Raw genomic sequence first — 23,522 nt, forward strand, 5'->3', positions numbered from 1 at the left:
ACCATGTTTTCTGGGAAGTGATATACGAGGTGGAGCCAAAATGTCCCAAATTTATTTTATTACTCCTTGGAACTCTTTGTTTAAAGTTTCTAATTTGTGCATAAATGTTTGTTTCAGAGAGAAAGAGAGAAGACGGGAAATGATGTGACAGGTTTAATTATATTTAAGAGAATACAGAGGAGATCAAAGCCAAAGAGATAAAAGCTGCAACTACTGTACAGGCTGGAAATCTCTTCTGAGACACTCTTGCATATAGTGCTTCAGAGGCAGCCGCCCTGAATTCAGGACAGAGTCACAGCTGAAATGGAAATCCTCTATTACCATGTTTTATGACCTGCATTGGCTGCTGTTGGCAAGCCCTGTACTTATGCAGGCACCAAAATGTCTGGGAGCATTCACGAGAAAACAGTAAACCAAACAGTGCCGCCTAGGTCAGCGGCTCTGAAATAGCCCCCCACGGGCTGTATTGCTGTGAACTGTTTGCAGAGATGGCAGTTGACTGTGGGCCAAGAAAAATCAATCTTGTATCAACAGATGTAATCAGAACCCCTATGGTGCTAATGACTCTGTCACAGTTTTCATTAGCTGGGAATGCTTTAGCTTTGGGAGGAATGGGTTTCCCCCCCCACCACTTCCTTTTATTGGTGCTATATGATCTATTACCAAACTGAAGTTATCAAACTGCTGCATCTCCTTTCTGAAAGCCAATACTTAATAAAGGGAGTGAAACCAAAGCAAAACGCTGACAATACTTTAAGCAAAGGCCCATCTCTACCGGTTTTGCTTCTCTTGGTTTGCCCTAAACTTACTGAATCTATGCTTTTCTTTTCTCAAAGTATTGCTGCTGTTTTCGCCCTCTTCAGAGAAAAAAAAAAAAACCAACAAAAAACAAACAAACCAGAAGCCCCACGCTGCTCCCTTGCTCCCTGGGAAGCCACTCACCCCTCTGTCCCTGCCACCTCTGGCACCCCGATCCTCTAGACCTGGTGTTCCTCCACCTCGAGTTTCTAATGGAAGTTTTTTATCTTCTTGAAGAAGTGCATGGTAAGATGTCTGCTGCCTCTGCTACCAAGACATATTGTAGAAAGAAAAAAGGCATTAGGTTGCCTTGGGTTTGGGGGCATTTGACTGAATGGAAAGAGCAAGTACTTTTCTTGGGGGGTAGTGGTCAGGTACTCAGTGTGATCCTTTTGCTTTTTCAGGGGGTGGTATCTGTTGTTTATGCATGCAAGTAAGTGAAACTGCTGTGAGAAACAAGGTGGTGTTCAATGTTGCTGAAGGACTGTTGGAAGTAACTCACCTCTGAGCACCTCTCCAGGCTCTTTCTTTTCTCCTCTGCCATCTTTCAGACACAGGGATGTTCAGCTATTGTAGCCCCTTATCTGCACATCTGAAAAGTCTCATCAAGAGAATGAACAGGAATGCTCATAATTCTCTTAGTTTAGTCACAAACTTGTAGAAGTCTACACAAGGGGTACATGTGGGTTTTTTTTCCTGCTGATGCTTATATATACATATATTGTAAATATGCATACCTGGCAAGTGCAATCACATCCATACCATTCATGCAGTCACTTGAAATATATACACCAAGACTGAATGTCTTTTTCACACAGCATATTATACTCAACAAGAGCAATGGTATTACCACAGAAGTTATTCTTCATGGCTTGCTGGGCACTGAGGGCTTGTAACCAGCCTTTTTAAAAATCCTGGGTGCTTCTGGGCATTATGTGCATGTGTGGGCAGTGAGAAGAGGGTGTCAGAGCCACATGGAGTGCACTGGTGTGCACAGGTACAACAGCTCATGTAAACTACCACATCAAGGCTACTGCACATAGGCCTATTGATCTGTTATTACAGATTAGACCAGATCATCTGAAGCATAATGAAACTGCATTATATTGAAGGATAATCTTGCAAACATGTTCATAGCAGTGCCAGTGGAGTCTGTGTCAGAATCCACTGCTTGCCTGCTCACGTAGCGATAAACCGAGTTTGTCGCAAAATGGACAGGGAAAATTCTGGGTAGACGAGATGACCATAAGTGTTTTGATCTTGCACCCTTTTCACATAGGATAGAGTGATTTAATGTGTATAAATTTGGGTCAAAGTTTTCCAAACTCTCCCCCAAATTTGGCACTCATCCAGAACATTCTATGTTGCTTCTCAAAGGCGTTTTTTCCCCTATTTGTGTTTATGCCCAGGGGAACTATCTAATCATTTGAGCAAAGATAACTGGGCAGGAAAAAAAGGATCAATCTTTGTGATATTTTTAGTAGTACTTATTTACTGCAGTCATCCTAAAGGTAGGCTGTTATACAGCATATCAATACCACTGGTTGTGAAGAATGTGAAGGTGCGTGAAAATGAAAGCTTTAGGAGTTTTATGAAGTAGAACTGATAGGGATCACTTCCAGTATCAGACAAGAACATTTTTTACACATGATATCGGAAAACATTGAACAGAACTTCAGAAGCTTGTGGTACTTTTAGTGGTACTTTTAATGTAACTTTTCCAGACACTATTAGATATAAAGCTGTGTGTGCACGCTCTGAGTGGCAAATATATACTGCAAACATATCGTAGATATAAAGTGTGTGTGTGAACAAAAGCAGTATATCAAACCACTTTGTTTTCACAAGGAGATTGTCCACATTTTTATAAAAGTTTGGGTTTTTTTGATTACTTGTATCTAATCAACTGAAAAAAGCAGGTGGTCTTTCGAATAGCGTAGGGCACACTTTATACAGACAGAATATACTTTCCTATGTACACCAAGTTCATACACATTGGATAACTTATGCACCTCCAACTTTACATAGCAATGTTACTAAAGCCATTAGACATGGATTACAACTTCAAACCAACATTTTAGCATCTCTGAAGCCCACACAATATTTCTTAAAGCTGTGTGAAAAAACACATTTTCACAGTCCCTTTGGGGTTAACCTTGTGTAATCAACACAAGCTTTTTCCCTGCCTCTCCACTCACTGACAGCATCAAGAAGGCTGAGGATTTGGCTTTGTGTCAAATTTAGGAAAGAAATCCTTTTTTTCAGAAGGTGTCAGGAGGTAAAATGATATTTCCAAGTTCTTTCCAATGCCAAAAATTCCATTTCTCATGTACCTTACTGGCCATAGGATGGGAGATAAGAGAAAGCCTGGAGTGTGGGGCTTCAGAGCAAGTGCCAGCAGAAGGCTCCATGGGACGGCCTGGGCTCAGCATTTGTCATTCCCAAGTCCACTGGGGCATATAGTCCAGTATTAAATCTAAAGCCCTTAAACCTCCTTAAGACTGCCCAGATGTTTTGCAAGCACAGTCTCAAAGACTTAAAAGTCATGGTGTACAATGGGGATTTTACAGCAAAAACGAGATCCAAGCCAAGCCTTCAGTGGCTTGAATGCAAGGATATGCTACAGGAGATTTCTAAGAAGCAACAAACACTGCAGAAAATTCTCCTGAATACAAGTAGATAGGAATTAAATCTGTGCATCATTGCATATCTTTTCACCTCTATTATAAGAGATCCATTAATCATATTTCCTAAAAACAAAGAGAGCACATAGATTTATATTTCCTTATAAAGGCAAGAACTTCTGAAATAAGGTATCATTGCCACAATCCATCTACCAACAGTGGGAAAATTTCTAGTAAACATTTTTCTTTTATTGTATCCTTACAATGTACATAATGGCACCCTAATCCTAAATGTTTAAAATACATACTCCAAAAGAGCTGAACAAATGAATGTGTGGAAATATTGCAAACACTTTTTTTTTTTCCTAAAACAATGGTGTAAAAAATGATATTACATATTTAAGAAAATGGCTTTAGTTCAATGGCATTTCTCACAGAAATTTTTCCAGGAAAAAGTTTCCAGCCACTGCAAAGGAATAGGTGAATGCTTAAAGAAAAGAAAGGGCAAGTCCTCCAATTAACCAGTGGAATTACAGCTAAAGCAAGAAAACCTTTGTTTAAACAGATGCTGTCACAGCAAAAGATCATTAACTATAAACCACAGTACCTTTCTGTTTGCAGTTTTCTGTTAGGTTATACATATGTGGTTTGCATACAGCTATATTCTCAGATTTCATGCCAGAGGCAATAATGTATGTTCAAGGTTGGCCAGAACTGGTGCTAGTGAACGGGATGGGGGGGTTGGGGTGGGGGTGTGGAGTGGGGGGCAGGGAAGGCAATGCTAGCTTTAGGACTAAATCAAAAAACCTACTGTTTTTATGTATGAAAAAAATGATGCATGAGTTTCACAAGAGAATTAAATGCTAATACAACATCAGATCATCATCTTTATGCATAATGGGAGGTGCAGATGGCTTTCCACTCATCTTTACAGCATTCTGGTTCAATTGTAGCAATATTTTGCATTCTTGGCTAGATAGGGTAACATAACGGCATGCAGAAATACTGTAGATTTCATTATTGTTAAGACTAGTTAATTAATTTATATTATGAATGAACTAACTCATACACTTCAAACAGTATACGAGCTCTTCACAATGTCTGTTTTAACATGTCTATCCTTCACTGTGCTGTGCAGGGATACCCATTTGCATAGACAAAAGTACAATTCCCTGATGATCAATGAGGGTGTAAGGGTTGATGTAGTCCTCTTCTAAGCAAAAGCCCCAGCACAACATCATGGATCATGTATCTTAAATTTTGTTATTGGGAATAATCACTTGTGGTTCTGGTAGTGTGCAAGCAGGGCTTGCTGGTTTATGTTGATAGCTCTGCTGCCTGCTCTACTTGATCCAGGACTATGAAGTTTTCAGATAGTAACCACACAGAAGTTCCCCCAGGGATAACATCCATGTGATAATAAACAGTGTAAATAATAACTGTGCTACTTGGTGACTTTCTAGTAATGAAATTAGTGACACTTTAACAAAGAAAAAAACAAAACCAGCATGCAGTGCAAAGATTTCCCAGGAGAATGAGCTTTATCCTGCGTGTTCTGCTGGATCTTTGAGAAACTATGCAAAGCACCCCTGGTAAATCCTGACAAGCTTATATAGGTTTTCAGGTGGTCTCTTTCTCTGATAAAGAAGCCAATAGTTATCACAGTCCTGATAGGGGGTATAACACAGAAGAAAAAGATTCTTTGCTGTACCTAAAGTCCTTCAGATACAAAATGTTTTCAGAATTAACTGAAAAATGAAGTCTGGCAGCAAGCACATTATTTGCCGCTTTTTCAGTCATTGGGACCTCTTGAGTAGATGCTTAGAGCATCTGAGTAGCTTTAGGAATATGTATTACTTAAGACAGAGGGTAGCCACCGCAGGTTACTAATAGTCATATAGAATCATAGAATGGTTCGAGTTAGAAGGGACCTTAAAGATCATCTAGTTCCAACTCCCCTGCCATGGGCAGGGAGACCTCCCACAATAATACTGATTTGTTTTAAAATACAGGTGTTTTTTATAATGTGAACCTGTTCTTTGGTCATACATTTAGAACTGCTGTTGGACTAGGAATGCCACACTGACTACAAAGGGATTCACTTTTGCTGCAGGAGAAGACTTTACTGGTACAGCCATTTCCAATGTTTTCCATTCTCTGGTACAGAGCAGTGTAAGGTGGATCATGACCGTAAGGACAGTATGTGTTCAGGGCATTGCAACACTGTGCTGCATCCTGAGTGCACTGTAGGTAAGTTGAACATCTGTCTTAAGTAAACTAGCAAATTATCTGAGTCTCCATGATCAGGCTGTCATGGGTTTAATGAAATCCCTAAATCTTCTCTGTATGATCGTGGGAAAGCATTACCATTACAAACATACAGAACAGATTCACAGATTTATTTGTGAGTGTCAGAATTTTCGTTTTTCTTTAGAAAGCCAGTCTTTGGCAGTCTTTACATTCTCCACAGTTTAATTTTTAAAGCAAATCTTTCTATAGTTCTCCTGCTGTAGCTGTAACAATTCAAAGTAGTGATTAAATAGATATCTCCTGCTGGCTAAGATTCCTCTGTAATACATTCTGGGACTGAATGCCATTCTATTTTTAAATATTGGGCATTTACATGGCAATAAGTAAAAGCTGATGTTTCCTTGAAAAATATTTTATTTCTTTAGTTATATTTAAAGCAATAATGTTGAAAGACTGAATCACTGCTTGCTCAAAAATTTCTGTAGGAATACTTGCAATTGTTGATACACCCAGTTATCTCATTAGCAGTCAGATAACAGTTGCAGATGAAGAGGAGGCACTGGAGATGCAGTTGTAAGAAAAAATAGTACTTAAAAACATGTCATAAAGTAATCCTTAAAAGTGCTGCAAATTCAGGAAACGTCTAGTCATACATGACCTAGAAGTATCAGCCATGTTATAAATGTATATAAGTTTTGGATAATAGGAAGGGAGATGAGTATTGAGTTAGCACTAACATTCAGGGGTCCCTTCACTTCTCCTCGTGCTGCTGATGTGGCATCTTGGCAGGTTAGCACTGACAAGAAATAGTAGGCTTGTTATTTCATGTCCCAGCTTTGTTATAATAAGAAAATGTATCTGTGTGCATGTTTTTGTACATAAAAATATATAAATATAAATATATATAAAACAATAACCCCCCTGGAAGAAATGCTGATTGCATTAGAGTGTTTTATTCTCACAGTGTTACCCAAGTTGGTTTGGTAGCAATACTAAAATTTCTTTGAGCTCATCATTAGCCCTTCTCATCTGATGTTCCCTGCAATTAACCCCCGTGCCCTGAGACAGAGCCTCACAGTGGGTGACACAGAGACATCACCACCGGCCCTAAAGCTACTTCTGCCAAGGACTTTGGAGGTGGTGCCTGAGTCTGGACATCGTGTCAATTGGGGCTCAGGATGCCGGCTCTGTCGTTAACCTGCAGCACGACCTTTCAGCCAGGCGGTTCAGCTCCCCAAACTGCCCCCGCTTTTCCCACCTGCATCCACCTTTCCCATTTAGACAGTGGGTTTGCTCAGACTGCTGTACTGGTAGGGGTGCACACTGTACTATACTACTGTACTTGCCTCTTTCCCTGTCAGGGCCTGCAGCTGTAATGCAATACGAAGGAAGAATTCATGACACCCTTTTCTGAACTATGCTTTAATCTCCTGAATTATTTACATTTAGTTATACATCCATAAATATGGGAACATCTACAATACAATGCAATAAGGAGAGAAGCGTGAATTATTCACTGACACCTGAAGCTCAGTTAATCTCTGCTCTATCGGACTGGGCTTCCAGCTAGTGCTGGCAAAGTTGGGCAGTTACCTATGCACTTAGATAAGGAGAGGTATATTGTTCAATAATTCATTAAAAGTCTTTGCTTGTTAGTTTTACAACTTGGGAAGCAGGCATTTAAGGGAACTGCACGTAAAGCTTTGTGAAGGACAACATGTACTCTCCTCAAGTTTAGTTTGAATGTGGTGGCAAGGTCTAGGGACAGTAAGGAGAGGTTTCTCTGTTGTCACAACAGCAACTTGAGCACTGACAGAGAGAGCAGATGTTCAGCTGCCTCTGTTTACTGATGTGCATGGCAAAGTCTCATCCAGTCCTTTGAAATGGCTGCTGCAATGCTTCCAAATAAAGCACTGTCTAGGAAAACTAATGTTTTGCCTTCCCAAGAACCTTACTTCAATTTATTATATTATATTTTATATTATTATTTGATTAATTTTTGTAAAAATTCACTGGCTTAAAGGCTGCTAAATAAGAGGATTATGGATAATGGGAAAATAATTGTTTACTTCACCTGATTGCCATGAAGGTAAATGAACTGAACACACAGACTATGAAGCACCTGAAATACAGATTCTGAGTTTTCAGCTTATGCCCATTAATGCCAATAGCAAGTGAAGGCTCAAAACCAGCTCTGGGGCAGCAGTGCTGATATAAATTACCTCATTTTAGTAAAGAGCACAAGTAATGAAAGTTATTCACAGTTATTGTGATGTTTTGTTAGTGAGCCTTCTATCCAACTAACAATTCTTCGTTTATTTTCTGCTTTTAATTATCTTAACTTGCAGTTTTCTTTTTTTCATAGATATTCCTGTCTTCCTTAGCCAGGCTATTTGTACTTTTTTAAGGTCTCCCACTGCTCAATGCTTATGTTATTCCTCATAAACCTCTTAAAACAGAGTGCCCTTTTCTGTTTGGATTTAACAGGGTTGAATGTCAATTACACATTTTCCTCTGTTTCATAAATATACCTCATTTTATTGAAGGTTTCCGGGAATAGAGAGAAAAACCCAAGACAAAGTCCTTGGTGAATGTTGGATTCTTCAGATGCAGATTTTGCTTGCTTGGTTAATTGTGATGAGTTTGCCCTTCTAAACCATCACTGTTTACCTTAATGCACAAATGGGAAATATTAAAACAAAGTAAGGTAACATAAGATGAAGTAAAAAAGCTTTCCTGACCATATGAAAACTGGCAACATTTCCAGATTTTAGCACTGATGACCAGAAGCATTTAGTTTTGTGCAGTTTCACCGCACTGTGGGAAAAACTGCCTACTTGAACCCTGTGCATTTAAACGATTCATGATTAAGCCTACATTAAACATTTGCATCGAGATTAAGGTATTAAAGATATGAACAGCCACAAAGATATGGCTGTTCTTATGTTTTTTATGTTTTTACTGATTTTGAATTTGCTTGTCTTTTAGGGTATCAGAAACCCTTACTGGGCATGTTTTTGCCACCATGTATGTTCTCAGCAAAATCACATAAATGCCTAAGTAGGCCCAGATGGGTATGTAATCATCCATGATCATCCGGAACATCTTCCTGATACTCAAACCCCTTGTAACTAAGCAACATAATAGAAGGCAGAGCAGTGGTTCATAACAGTAGCAAACTTACAGCCTGGTACCGAAGAGGTACAGGGTGCTTTGCTTAAAAGAGAAACAGAACATGCACTTTTGTCCAGTATGTCCTCTGAACCTGTCATCTGAAATTTCTCCCTGGAGGTGAGGGAACACAATGTTTGTTCTTTGACAGAATTTGTTTGCCTTTTGCTGAATGGTTTGAGGATAGCTAATAGTTTGCAAATGTCTGGGTTCTAGGTTTTATGAGTGACAACTAATTTTCTGGAGCAGCCTTCTAGTAAAGAGAGAAGAAATCTAAGACATCTAACTGATGTTAAAATGATTCTTGATGCATTTATGCATGTCACATATATTTAATTGTGTAGCAGGGACCTGGATTCAACCAGCAAATCACTGAGTTCTGTATTGGAAGGGTTTCCTTTCCCTTAAATTTTGTATATTTTCATTGTTTTCTGTGCATTACTTTTTTGACAAGAAGTAGAAGGAGAAACATAAGGAGCTACAGACTAAGTCATTATCAGTTACATCTTCAAATTAAACTTAGGATACCTGAAAGTTTGGGGACATGATACAGGAATATAGCTAAATCTCTCAGCACCTAAGCTCACAGGAAAAAGCTATTCTCAGAACCTTACCATAAGCTATATCCTTGAGATTTGCATCTCTTTCAAAGAAGATTCATATGACATTTGGAATATCTTTTACGCTTTTGGAGTATTATCTGACATGAGTGTTGGAATGAGCTGAGAAATAGGAGTCACAAATCTTTTCCCAGCCCTTGCACTGGCTTGCTGTGTGACCTTGAACAAGTGGCTCGGGCAAACACTTTAGGAGCTTGCTCTGATCTTGTGTTCTTTGACTGTTGTTTGTTTGCTTGTTTGTCTACACAAACTTCTTTTCAGGGAAAGGAAAGGGAAAGGGAAAGGGAAAGGGAAAGGGAAAGGGAAAGGGAAAGGGAAAGGGAAAGGGAAAAGGGAAAGAAAGGAAACCACTGGTGTTTAACACCATTAGCAGCCCAACTGCATGGGACCCCAGTTAGCATTATTTAAAAATGCTGCATTAAACTCTGTGGCTCAGTTATGTCATCTGTAAAAGGAGGAAAATAATGTGGATAATAAACTGGTCATGGTTTGCAAATAAAAATATATCACTGCACAAAAACAAAGTATTATTTTATTTTAGGGTTTCTGACTGCTGTGCATAACTCAGGGAATCTTCACATTTTCATGAATGACAAATCTATCTTCTGTTTTGCCTCCTACGGAAGGGAAAACTTTGGCATGCTCAAATATGCCTTAAAGGCAATGCTGCCTTTGGGATCTCACATTAACATAATGATAAATGTGCTGTGTATTGCTTGAAAATGCTATGCGCCAACGTGTCAGAATATGTTTTCCCTGCACACCTCTTGATTAGCATCTTATTTACATATTGGCAGGAAACGGATTCTGAGAAAGACCTACAAAATAATGTTTTAATATGGTCTTCTCTAAGGTCAAAGTACTAGTTCCAAAGCAGTTACCAGCTGGCATGTCTTTTAGAGGTAGTGCGGATGAGTTACGTGTTTTGAAGTACTGAATCCATGTGTGTTTCAGCAAATAGTAGTAGTGGTGATACAATTTTCCACCTTATACTAGTGTTGAATTTACTGTGAAATTCAGACTCAATGCATACCTTGGACAAAACCACTTCCTCCCATTCCCTTATCTGCCACAGGAAAAAGTATCTAAATTTAGTGGAATTTATCATTGGTTTCATCCATTTTGGCTGCCAAGTACTATGAAAATGTGGAATAAAATAGTGGAAGCTTCTCACATCACTAGTAATTTGTTTCTTGGTTTTGCTTAAGTCATAGTATATTGGTTATTCTTTGTTTTGGTTTTGGTTGTGTTTTTTTTAAAAATAATTTCTACAGTTTATCTCATTATCCTGCATTTCCAGCATCTTACACTATTCAGAAGCTCCGTGTTCTAGATATCTATTTTAGCAGTGGCAAGCATGAGAATATGTATACAGTAAAAAACCCACTGAAATTATAGTTGCTATTCCTTCTATATAAATTAAAGGTACTGCTGACATTGTAATTTATACTTGTGCAGTGCTTATAAATCCTTGTTATTAGAAACCCTTCAGGCTAGGGACTGTATGAGTACATCATGAAAACACTCTGTCCTATTGAATTGAGTCAAAATAAATTTCAAGATACAACGTACAGATAATATAAATGGGTAGGAAGCTGCAAAGAATGCATGGCCAAAATGATGACAAGAATCATACCACAGACTACACAATTTTGTTGCATCATGGAAAAATAAGTGTATATTTTCACATCTGAGGTTAGATGTAAAAGAAGTTAATGAATTAGCCTTAGGTAAGAGAAATGTTATTTTTATTTTCAGGAAGATGCTGCCCGAGTAAGACATTCTTTATCAAAACCTGTGAAAATAATTCTGTAGCACTTGACATGTGAAGTGATCAGAGCAGATGATCCCATTAGACATTTAGAGAAGCAAAAAAGATTGTACCTTTGGGCTGCTATAGGGTTTTAGGGACAAAAATATCCTAAACCCTTCTCTGAAGCCGACTTAGCCTGGATGCTGTGCATGGAGATGCCAGAGTGGAAAAGAGCATGGGAGGCAGAAGGGAGGTATCAGTCACCATCTTCTGGAAAGGGCATAGCAGAGCTTGAAAAAAAGATTAGATATTCCAGTTTGTTCTTTCTGAGTTTAAGATGAAAACTAGAAAAAAGTGGGGTCAGAGGGACAAACTAAAATTGCAGTTTAGAGGAGAGACAGCTCAAGAACAGAGATACAGGTTTCTAAACCATTAGACTAGAGTTGCTAGATTAATTCACATTTTCATTGACTTTTACAAATGGCTCTGAGGAAAGAGTTGGTTCAGGCTATGATAAATATTATTATTTTGAATGTTACAATATAATGCACAGTAAACTAATATCCCCTCAAGCAATAAATGTAAATACAGTTGTTGATATTATATTTCTGGAGGTTATGTTATTTTAATCAGCTCTGGAGAAGACTATCTCTGGGAAATGCCTCTCTGATGTTGAATGTTACTGGCTCCTACTGGCGACCGTGATGTCTGAAACAAGAATAGTTCAGTTCAGAAAATCTGGAAAGCTGCCAGATCCAGCTGAACTCAGTGGATCAAATTCTGCTGTTTTTACACATGAGCAGCTGTGTTGACTTCATTAGGGTCTCATGTGTATAACAGAATACTTTCTTCTAATATGATTATATCGGGAAACTGGGATTCAGCTGTATCTAATTTATTATTGCATTAGGTATCAGTGTGCCCCCATCATACCTGTCAATAACATCTTAAAATAAAAAGGAATAATGCCTGGAAAGAAAGTAACTTTGGTAGACAGCTGATGGCTTTGGAAAATGAAATAGATTAAACACACAAAAGAAGTGAAAAACTGATAAAAATGTCAGAGCAAAGAGTCAGGGCCAGACAGTGAGGCTTAACATCTCTGCTGCCCTCTCACTGATGGCCTGACTTAACAGCACGCTGAAGAATTTAAAATGCAGTAATAACTGAAACAGGGTCATTACAGACTGCGGGTAGGACTTTTTAAGCATAAGTTGAGCACTGTCCCCAGTCCTTGATGTCTTAGCTTTGACTTTTAGGAGGTGCACCGGTGGGCCAACCCTGGTATTTCTGAAATGACTCTCAGAAGCTGAAGCTGGGGTGTATCTTTCCAGTCATGAACATGTGTTTTCTACCTCATGTTGTGCTTCTGTAATTTTCATGCAAGCTTACTCTAGACAGCCAGTCTACATAGATGGACTCTCATCTTGTATCATTAACAGGGCTGAGAACTCAACTTCAAGGAGTTTTTGCAAGAGCTGTTTTAAATTGATTATTGTGCTGTTCAGAGGCTCTAGTTACACAGCACTCATTAGTGACAACTGAGGCACTGAATAAAGCAGACCTGTCAGACATTCTGCCTTTGAAAAGACAGATAAATTAGTCTGGGCAGAGTGCCACACTAGTCTGGTTATATTACTTGCAGTACTTGAACTAGCTCAGAGAGAGCTAGCATGGGTATCCCTTCACAAGAGGATAGTGTGCTGTCCAGATGTCCCCCATGCAGACAAACAGTTAATAACATTTTGAATCGACTTTGCTTGCTCTGCTTCGGTTAAATCATTCTGGTAACTCCAAATACCCACTGTTTGGTTTTGGTTTTTTTTTTTGGTGGCTGTGTTCTGAGGGAGGCTAGTGATGCTAACCTACTGCAGTGCAAATGGTGGGTGGCCTTTAACCTTTCCATCTGGCATTGCTATTAGTCAGTCAGGTTCCTCCTGAGGTGCTGTCTGTTGTTTGTCTTCTGGCCCTGCGGGCTAGTGCAAGTGCAGTGCTGTCTCAAGGGAGAGTGAGCTGGGGGCTGTGGACCCAACCTGTGTCAGCTAATGCAGAGCGTGACATTGAGGGAAGAGAAGAAAGGGCAGATTCGTCTTGCTGCTCTCTGTGCCAGGCTCCAGCTGGATTCCAGAAAGGGGCCATACAGTTGGGTTGATGTAAAAGTCATTAGATGTACTTACTCATCTTTCCAATTATACTGCACCTCCAGAAATGTTATAAAATGTTTGCAACAGGTTAGTCACAGATTTATAATTTGACCAGAAAGTGTACATATTCATTCACCTAGACAACTCTAAGAACCCAGTGAAATACGTACTGGAAATAAGTTTCTCAGAAATAATTTCTCCTTCCCACCTATACTTTATTATATGTTTTTCTCTGCTTCTACACCAAGATACAACAAAACCATTTCACAGTAATATCTTTCTCTTCCCCCCCCTCCCCCCCAAAATGTGAGTGAAAGAAGAATCAGAGAGGACAGACTGGCTAGTAACTTCAGTATGGGCTAGTGGTTTGGATCAGCACATTTGCACCAAGGCAGATAAATAACAGCTATTTTATACAGGGCAGAACATCCCCATAAGTAGAAACCTGTCCCCCTCACAGAGAGCATTCAGACAGGAGGATGGCCTTGAAAGCTTAAGCTCAATCAAGCAGTACGATAATTTAAAATTGGTTTCCCATTTCCCAAGGAAATACTCGTTCTGTGCACCTGTTTGGGTTGAATGAGGTCAAATTTGGGGCACACTGATCAGTTGTCATTTTCTGACAATAATTAGCATGTTAAGAGGTACCTCAGTGAAGCTATAAGAAGCACAATAGAACATCATCCAGCAACCTTTTGCTCTTAATATACATGTATAAGATTCATGGTACTGGAGAAATAAATGAAGTATAGGTAAAACTGACATGAGCTCTCTGTAGCTTGCTGGATCTCTGGTCAAACTGGCCCTTATCAAACTATGTTTAAGGCATGAATTTGATCTTGCTGATAATCAGTGAAGTAAGTCTAGGGGCTTCTGGTAAACGCTGATGTAACAGAATAAAAACAAGTTCTGTCATATTTAAGCATCCTGGTTGTTTAGTTTGGAGCTACAGCTGGGGGGGAATTTTAGGAACCTGGGAAATTTTCCTCAGAAGTCCTTGACCAAGTGCTCATGTGGCTGCTCTGTGTGGATAGGGAGGAAGGGTGTTAGAGAATACCTGCGGGGTTACTGCCACCTCTCACAATATTCACGCAGGAAGGAGCCAGAATTTAACTCTCAGCTAAAGCGGACTTTTTGTACCACAACTAATGGCTCAGTGGGGACTTGCGAGACTCTTACAAAATGCTGCTAAATAAAATTTTCCACTTCAGCAACTTATTCAACCAGAGGGAATTCTGTCTGCAGTGCAATTGAAAGTATTCTTGCTCAGAAAATAGAAATCATTGATTACCCTGCATTTGTGAAGGCATTGTTCTTCATCCTGCCCAATGGTCTGTGCTCTGAATATTCCTTCATGATTACTACTGAATAAGTCAGTGTTGCAAAAGCATCAAGCAGGGAATGGATTATTATTATAACCATTCTGTCAGATGTAGTTGTTGGCACAAAGGCTGGGTAGAAACAACTAAGACTCCCTATTAAAATGATACTCTGTGCATCGATCTAGAATTTGGGGGGTTCACTAGTTAGCTTTTAAAGTACTCTTTAATAATCAATATTCTCCCATTTATGAGTAATGTGTATAAAGAAAAAAACCTTAGTGGAGGGGGAAAAAATTCACCAGGGCAGCTTGGTAAAAACATTTGACAATACATCTCTGATAGAAAAAAGCGCAACCCTTTGTTTCAGAACAAACTCATGAGATACATTTGTTCATCACAATCCAGTGCTAGCATCCAATAATCAAATATTCCCTCACCACTGTGCTGATCCTTCCTCCCTTTCAGAAAATCCTGCCATGTTTTAGTTTTAGCAGGAGACCCTCCAGCGCCTGGTCCTACTCTGTTCCCTCATCCTGCTATAGGTATGTCAGGTAGTTGAGTCCCATTATATTTTACTCTGCTTATTTTCCATGCTGTGAAGTTATCTGCAACAGCTCTTTCTTGGAAATTATCAGTCAATATCACCTCACACAGTGAAGTTCAGCATAGTATTCCTGTTATTTGTGTTGCCATAGTTCTCTCAAGACCCAGAAAGGATCCAACACCATGTTGCATTTGGTACTCCATGAACATCCCTTGAGCATTTCCACCACTATAGAATGAGCACCTGTCCGTCATCTGATTAGTGTCAGAGAAGATTTTAAGTTCATATATGTTTAAATGGCTCCTAAAGCATCATTGAGAATTTCTGAATAGAGAGCTTTGGTCAACAAAGTTTTTCCTATCACTAAAATCCCCATGGCCACCAAAAGCTGAGTAGCTCTTCATCTCTATTTATCTGACACTGTGCATAAATAGCTCATATAGCTAAAGCAGCTGTGACCATTTCTTGCTCTCTTCACCTTAGGAAGGAGCAAACAACTTCTTACCTTCTCAGAGGCCTATGTTATTATTTATTTACATTACAGCCATACCTAGACCTTCGGATCAGTAAGGCATTGTTGGCCAAAGCACTGTGCAAACACTGGCAAAAATCCATTGCTCACCCTGAAAAGCCTATATCCTAGGACATGATAAGCAGAAGGAGGGCTGAGAAAACTGAAGTCAAATTTACTGTACATCTTATACTCACAACTTTTATGCTCATTATAAACCCACAGAAACTTCCCATCTGTGCCTTAAGATATTAGACAGGGCCTGAGGATGCATCCAGAAGATGAGACTGCAGTGACAACTGCAGAGACACTGCAGGCTGGAGGAGCTGTGAGAGGCATGAATGGCCAGGAGCTGTGTGCATGAGATGCTTGGAGGAGGGAGCTTGTGTCAGGTGGAAGCCAAAGGGCAACAGCCCCCTCCTGCAGCATAGGGCTTGAGGGGGAGCCAGTGCTGCTTGCAGCCTTGGGCACTGCGGGGTGGTGGGGGCCAAGCCACAGGCCCCTCTCCAGTCGCTGCAGGCCTGCTAGCTCTTGGCATCACATCCAAAACAGCACCATCTTAAAGGCTGTGCTGGAGGGTTTTAGTCGAGACCAATGTCTCCAGCAGCTACGGAGTGTGGCTGGTGATTGCGGTTGTCCTCTGCATTCAGAATATTTCTGGCACACTTTACAGACAATATCGAGGCAAATGTGGCCTGGAAAAGCTCAGCCTTCCTCAAAATATTCAGATAAGAATTCAGATTTGAAGAGTTTATCCAAAAGGAAGCCTCAGAGCTCCTGTGGCTAGCGTCTGTCCAATAATATATTTTTTCCAGTTTTTCTTCAGATAACGTGTTGTGCTTACAGAAAGGATTTCAGCACAAAGACAAAAGTGATCCACATATCAGTGCCTGATACTCTCCCTTCCAAAAGGGAGGAGGATATCTAAGGTACAGCACAAAAATAATGCTAGCACTTCAGTCTAAGATGTGGTCACACATTCAACAATAGCTAGTCTAGCAAGTACATGAAATTACAGATGTACCTGTTATGTTTGTACAGTAAATGGCAGAATCACAGAATCATCAAGGTTGGAAAAGACCTTGGAGATCATCCAGTCCAACCACTGGACCTAACACTGACAGTTCCCAACTACACCATATCCCTCAGCGCTATGTCAACTCAACTCTTAAACACCTCCAGGGATGGGGACTCCACCATCTCCCTGGGCAGCCCGTTCCAACGCCTAACAACCCCTTCTGTAAAGAAATGCTTCCTAATATCCAGTCTAAACCTTCCCTGGTGCAACTTGAGGCCATTCCCTCTTGTCCTATCACTTGTTCCTTGGTTCAAGAGACTCATCCCCCCCTCTCTGCAACCTCCTTTCAGGTAGCTGTAGAGGGCGATGAGGTCTCCCCTCAGCCTCCTCTTCTCCAGACTAAACACCCCCAGTTCCCTCAGCCGCTCCCCGTACGACCTGTGCTCCAGACCCTGCACCAGCTCCGTTGCCCTTCTCTGGACACGCTCGAGTCATTCAATGTCCTTTTTGTAGTGAGGGGCCCAAAACTGAACACAGGAATCGAGGGGCGGCCTCAGCAGTGCCGAGTACAGGGGTCAGATCCCTTCCCTGTCCCTGCTGGCCACGCTATTGCTGACACAAGCCAGGATGCCATTGGCCTTCTTGGCCACCTGGGCACACTGCTGGCTTCTGTTCAGCTGGCTGTCAATCAACCCCCCCAGGTCCATCTCTGACTGGCAGCTCTCCAGCCACTCCTCCCCAAGCCTGTAAAAAGCTGCACTGAACAAGATAGAACAAAACACAGGCTAAGAGATTCAAAAGTCTTAATGTACAAGGATCCTATTTCATGCCATTTTTATGCTGGTGTTACATATTATGCTGGATGGTGTTGTATGTTATGCTGGATGCCATGCAGTGTGTCTAAGTGTTATCCACCCTATAACTTAAAATAATAGTTCAGTGCAAGTCGCAAAAATGTTAGGCTAGCCAAAGGACTTTTAGTTTTCAATCTGTGTTCTCCCAATAATTCTCATTTTAACTCTTAATAGCAAATACTTTCTGCCTCAGAGGAGCTGCAGCTATCTCTAAGTGGCAAAAATTGTAAGCTTTGTTGTAAATGAAGCGTGGGATACACTGTCAATACAAGCTGTCCAAAACATAATGAGAGAATTTAAATATTTTATGATTTTTTCCAGTGTTCTATCACAGATTGAACACTGGAATGAGTCTTAAGTGAGACTAACTTACCAGATGAAGAGCATAATGAATGCCTTTCATAAAAATTAATATTTAAACAGTGTAGTTAGTTGTATTATAATTGTTCAACCTCAATACAGTCATGATGTTTCACTATTCTTTTCTCCAGTATAATTCCAATCTAAATATTATACATATAGACTGTAATTAATAGGAATCCATCAGGCATGGAATAATGTCTTAGAACTACAACTGTTTAGTTGGCTAGGATGGTTAATCCAGCCTCATTCTGTGGCTACTGAATATATATATATATATATATATATATATATATAAAATGTGTTTAACTATACTTCAATGTAATACAATAACATATATGTCTTTTAGTCCAAAATCCAGAGAAATCAGTAGTAGATCTCCTTCTGCCTTCAGTGGAGATTAGCTCTTATGTCCTCACATCATTTTAAAAGAAGACGACTCTTCTGAGAGTTTAATATTGTTCTTAGCCTACCTTGGTTGAATATTTTAACATAGACAAGATTTTGTGTGCTATATCAACAGAGCAGCTTAAACCACTCTCAAAACTGTTTACCCAAACTTTACAAGAGGAAAATATTAGCAGGCTGCTCCAGCTTGGACCTGCACCTACATGTTCCTTCAGGCATCTGCACCATTTCAATAAGGAAAAAAAAAGTTTAATGGACATTCACTGAATGTGGCCATGTGGGTCCATACGCTCAAACTTTTAACAAAAAGCCTATTGCAAACAACAGAAATACTGCTATAAATTTCAGTGAGCCTCAGCTGGAGAACTAAATCAGTATCTAAGGTCATCTGGGAACATCTAGGAGCAAATTTAATTACCAAATATTTATTTTTAAGTATCAGCTATGTGCCTATTCAGCACAAATTTTGCAGTCTTTTGTTAAACCAGCAGCATATTTATCCTTCTGAAGTATCTTATTAACTGTTTTTTGAGGACCATCTTGTTTCAACAGTTTTTGCAGTTGCAGGTCAAACTTGGTGCTAAAATGAGAAGAAAGCTCTGAAATCTGTGTCTGTGTGTGTTAGGTGTGAACCTTCCCTTCATGTGCAAAGGATACCAATACAGGATATCTTTCTGTTTGGTGTGGATGGCCAAATGAGTGTGAATAGAGGGACTATGCTAAGAAACTCTTTTTTTCTGACCACCAGAAAAAATACAATGGCACAGCACCTTTGGGCTCCTCCAACTCCTAGCTCCTCAGATGGGAACAACCAGCACCATTAATACTGTTGAATATATCATGAGATTTATCATTCTGAGCACAGAAATACACTGGACACTATTTGTCCACTGTTAGTCATCGAGATTATTGAGAGAGAGAGGTATGAAGAAAGCAGAATAGGGTTATTTTTTGATGAAGGTGGTGTTTCAGCTTCTTTTCATTCATGTGGAATAACCTAAGCAAGTTTTTGGAAGGAAGGTAGAGCAGTATTTTGCTGGTTTGGAGCTAGCTGATTTTTAACCAGTTCTACTGCACTTGATGCACATTCACTCGAAGCATGCTACATATCTTTGAAACCTCTCTTATATTTGCCTCTCTACATTTTCAAGATATCTATGTAATTTAAAGGATTACAATCTTGTTCTGCCTTATCACTTGAATTTCTTGTTTGGTGAACGTAGTAGTAGATGGGGAGAGTAACATACAAGTGGAACATTTAAATTAACTGAAACACATCTGAAAATATAAGCCAGTTAAGACAAAAAAAAAAAATCCCTAAGTCTATCAGTTTAGGCTTTTCTTAGAAAATTTTGTTTTGCAATGAAATCTCTGCAAGCACTAATCCCTAGTACATAGCATTTTATTTCATTTAATTGATTTTCTTTACTATAGTCAAGTTGATAAAAGATTGAAAAACATCTATTTTACATGTGTAAATATCTTAAGAATCCTCTTTAATATGCACACCAATTAATTTATTAACAAATTCAGACTACAATATCACACTTTGAGATGTGATTCCAGCTATTTGCATAACAACTAATCACCTCAATCCATGGACCAAAAGAAGGGGAAAGATTATTAGCACATCTGTCTACATTTATAGCACTCCTACTGCCATGTTTATGTGTCATTTGGCTTGATTATTCATGACTGAAGAATAGAGCAATGCCATTGTTGTAGCATGGCATCAGAGAAATCAGCAAAATCTAGGTCTCACTAGAATGTTTTCTACTTTTATCTCTTAACTAATGCTTTGCCAAGGCTCTTCCTATGTTGGCAATGGTGTTGCATTGAACGAGGCAGCACCATAAAACCTGCAGACCCCTACAAGGCAAGAGTAATGTTTCATAAAGTCATCCTTGTGAACTATTCTTTGGTTTCTCCATAAATTTTATGATGTGCTCCTGCAAAGCATTCAGAGTCTTTTAGCTCCCCGTTGCTCCAGCAAAGGCTCAGAATTTTTCAGCTCTTGGAAGGATTATGCTCATGTAGACCCTGCAGTCAGGAAACAAATCTGCTTCACTAGTGCCTTTAATTACCCCCAGACATAGTTTTTACCCTCTGCCATGAATACAGTCCTTTAAATGCACTTGACAGTGGGCAGTGTGAAAAGCTTTTTTTCCTCCTATGCATTAAAGGTGACTGAGTAACACAAGTGGAAGAAAGAAGCATTACCATGTGTTAACACTGAGGAGATACATAGCAAAAAGCAAGAGTGAATTTTGGGGCAGATGAAAAGAGACCTGTGATGAAGATAAGTGATGCCAAGAGACAAGAGAGAGGTTTAAAGTTAAAGGACATAATAGAATTTCCTTAAAAACAGTCAAAGGAAACTGAAGTACATGACCAAAGGAGCTAACAGATGAGAAAAAAATGACCATCCACAACCAGCCAGGGGACATTAAACAGGCACCCACAGAACTCTCTATAGGTAGGACACCTAGCATGAATGAAGGATAGCTGTAGCAATTATAAAATGAATTTATGATTGATTTATAAAGCTGTATATATTCTTCTGCTAGTAAGCATTTGATTAGATCCTTACCTTATGAATATACTCAATTTTAGCCAAGGACCTTCTTGCTCTACTTTCTCTTATTTTATCTATGGCAGATGTTGTTTCACATCTAACACTTCTGACAGCCTGAAAGCATGCTAAATAAATAAAACATTTATTTTTAGCTATGATAATTACTTAGCTACTTGAGCAGATCAAGTTAGAAGTCACTGGATAGTAGAAACAAGTTCTTATTGTATTCAGATTTAACAGTGCAAATCTGATTCTTCCATCTGAATTCTTACAGGATGTAATTTTAGACTTGAAATAACTGCTTTTACTTCCCCAAATCCTTCAGCTCATGTTTCATTGAATTGTTCTTACTGTCTGATCATATTAACAATAAGTTTAACAACCACCCTTTTCATCTACAGTAATAAAGTTGTATATTCACATCAAATTATCTTATTCCATGGAATAATGAGGATTTAAAATTCATTATGTAACTGGTTCTTCATATTTTATTTACTGTTTCTACATGTTTTATTTTTCTAGATATTTGGACTTCTTATATTGGATCAAATCCTCAACAAATGTAAACTGCTATGGGTCCAAGGAAGCTATGGGTCTGGTGAATCTACTTAATTCTATGTTTCAACATAACTGACTTCACAAGTGTACATCAGCTGACACACGAAAACAAATGCTTCCTATGCTTTTACAGTGTAAGGCTGATGTGCTTTTACAGAATCTTTCTCAAGAATTACACACATGTAACTGTGGCTGTTCCTTTTATTTCCTTTGGATTTTGAATTTACTCAGAATCCATCACTGTCTCTGCTCCCATTTGAAATCTCAGGATTTGCTATCTTCAGTATAATTTACAGGACTAGCAACAACAAAGCATGAAGAAGATCTTAACAAACAGATAATAATTTAAAAAATACACCAAGAACCAGCATGTGCACAAATCCCAAAACAATAGTTAATTGAAAGGGACTCTGTGTTTATTTTGACAGCCATATCCATTGCCATTTGCGAACGAGCAGTTTAAGTTTCAACAGATGCCCTGAAAAGCAGGGAGACTAAGGGATTATTTGAATTTGAAGTACAGCAACAGGCCAGTGTTGTGTACTAAACGGCCATCGGAGTGATTTATTGCAAACTGAGCCGCAAGGTACAAATAACCTTAGAGTGTTACAAGAGAGAGAGATACTAGAGAAACACTTATCTTGGTGTCACGGATACCTCGCTAGACCACCCTCAACAGCTTTTCAAGCACACTCCGAGATTCACAATGGGGCAGTGTTGGGCAGTGACATTCCCCTTTGTCTGGGTCTGAAGTCGTGCATAGTCTGTATTCATACTGCAGTTAATAGCCTTTACACACACACACATATGCATCACTTGTCCCGAGTTATGTGGTACACCTGGGCTAGCTAACATCAGAAAAGGTCTTCAAGTGCAACCCTACAATACAGGTAGTACCACTCCTTTAATTCCAAAAGCAGTTCAGAGGATTAAAGGCAAAGGATTGCCTTCCTGGGGCCTGAGAGGCAGGACCCATTAATTTTGCTTTTGATGCTTGAAACCCAAAGTGATGTGAGGGATCTGACACAAGGCATATATTGTATTATGACTATGTCATGTTGCCCTGAGTGACAAGATAATATCCACACATGGGTGGGGTTTCTGGACAATATACCTACAGCATGATCCGGCCATTAAACTGAGTTTTTGTAGTTTTGGTCATATGATGAATCTCGCCATGATTCTTTATGGCCCCATCAAACAGAGAAAGCAGGATCATGTTTGTATTGCATCTGTATAACTCATTTTATACCAGCTTTATTAAGACTGCGGTACCATAACTTCTCAATTTTTTGCCTGCTGTCACCTAATAATACCAGTTTCCATTGCTCATAAATTCTGAACAACAAACTACTTTTAAACTTTTAGAAGATAAAAGTAGAGAAACAAACACAAAGCTTGGCACTTATTTTTTCCTAATATTTGTTGCCTAGGTTTTCAGAAAACCCAGATAAAAGGGTTTCCTTAAAAATGCACTTCAGTTTACAATTCAGGACCATGGAGTCAGTCACGTAAGTTTAAAAACGTAGCCTACTATATTACTCTGTGTATGAATTAGTGTAGGCTGCAGTCGCTTGGCAGGTTTCCAGCGTAGCCCTTGATGCCAGTTTTTGGAAACCGTCCGTAAGTGCATGTTTCAGAGCCCAGGAGCCAGCTGTGGACATGGGTCCACTCCCACCTACAGAGTCACCTGCTTGGCTTTGTCTCTTGTTACTCCCCAAAATAAAACAAATGTCCTGCAGCATCCTACTAAGGAGCATCATCGCTAACATGTAGACAGCACTTGCCTAATTACCTGTCACCACTTCTACATATTTTGTTTTTTCTGCCCATATGGGAGAAATACTTCTGGGTGTTCTGGCGGTACAGGACCAGGCACTGGAGTGAGACACTCTCTCCAGAGTCATTCGTGCTGGTTACCGACTTGACATCAGAAGGTAACATCATTTGCCTATTTCTGACCTCCAATAGATTGCTACTTGCAAGCCTTTTTATGTCATTATCCATCTCCT

This window comes from Athene noctua, chromosome 4 (genome assembly GCF_965140245.1).
Source record: "Athene noctua chromosome 4, bAthNoc1.hap1.1, whole genome shotgun sequence".
Taxonomy (NCBI): Eukaryota; Metazoa; Chordata; class Aves; order Strigiformes; family Strigidae; genus Athene; species Athene noctua.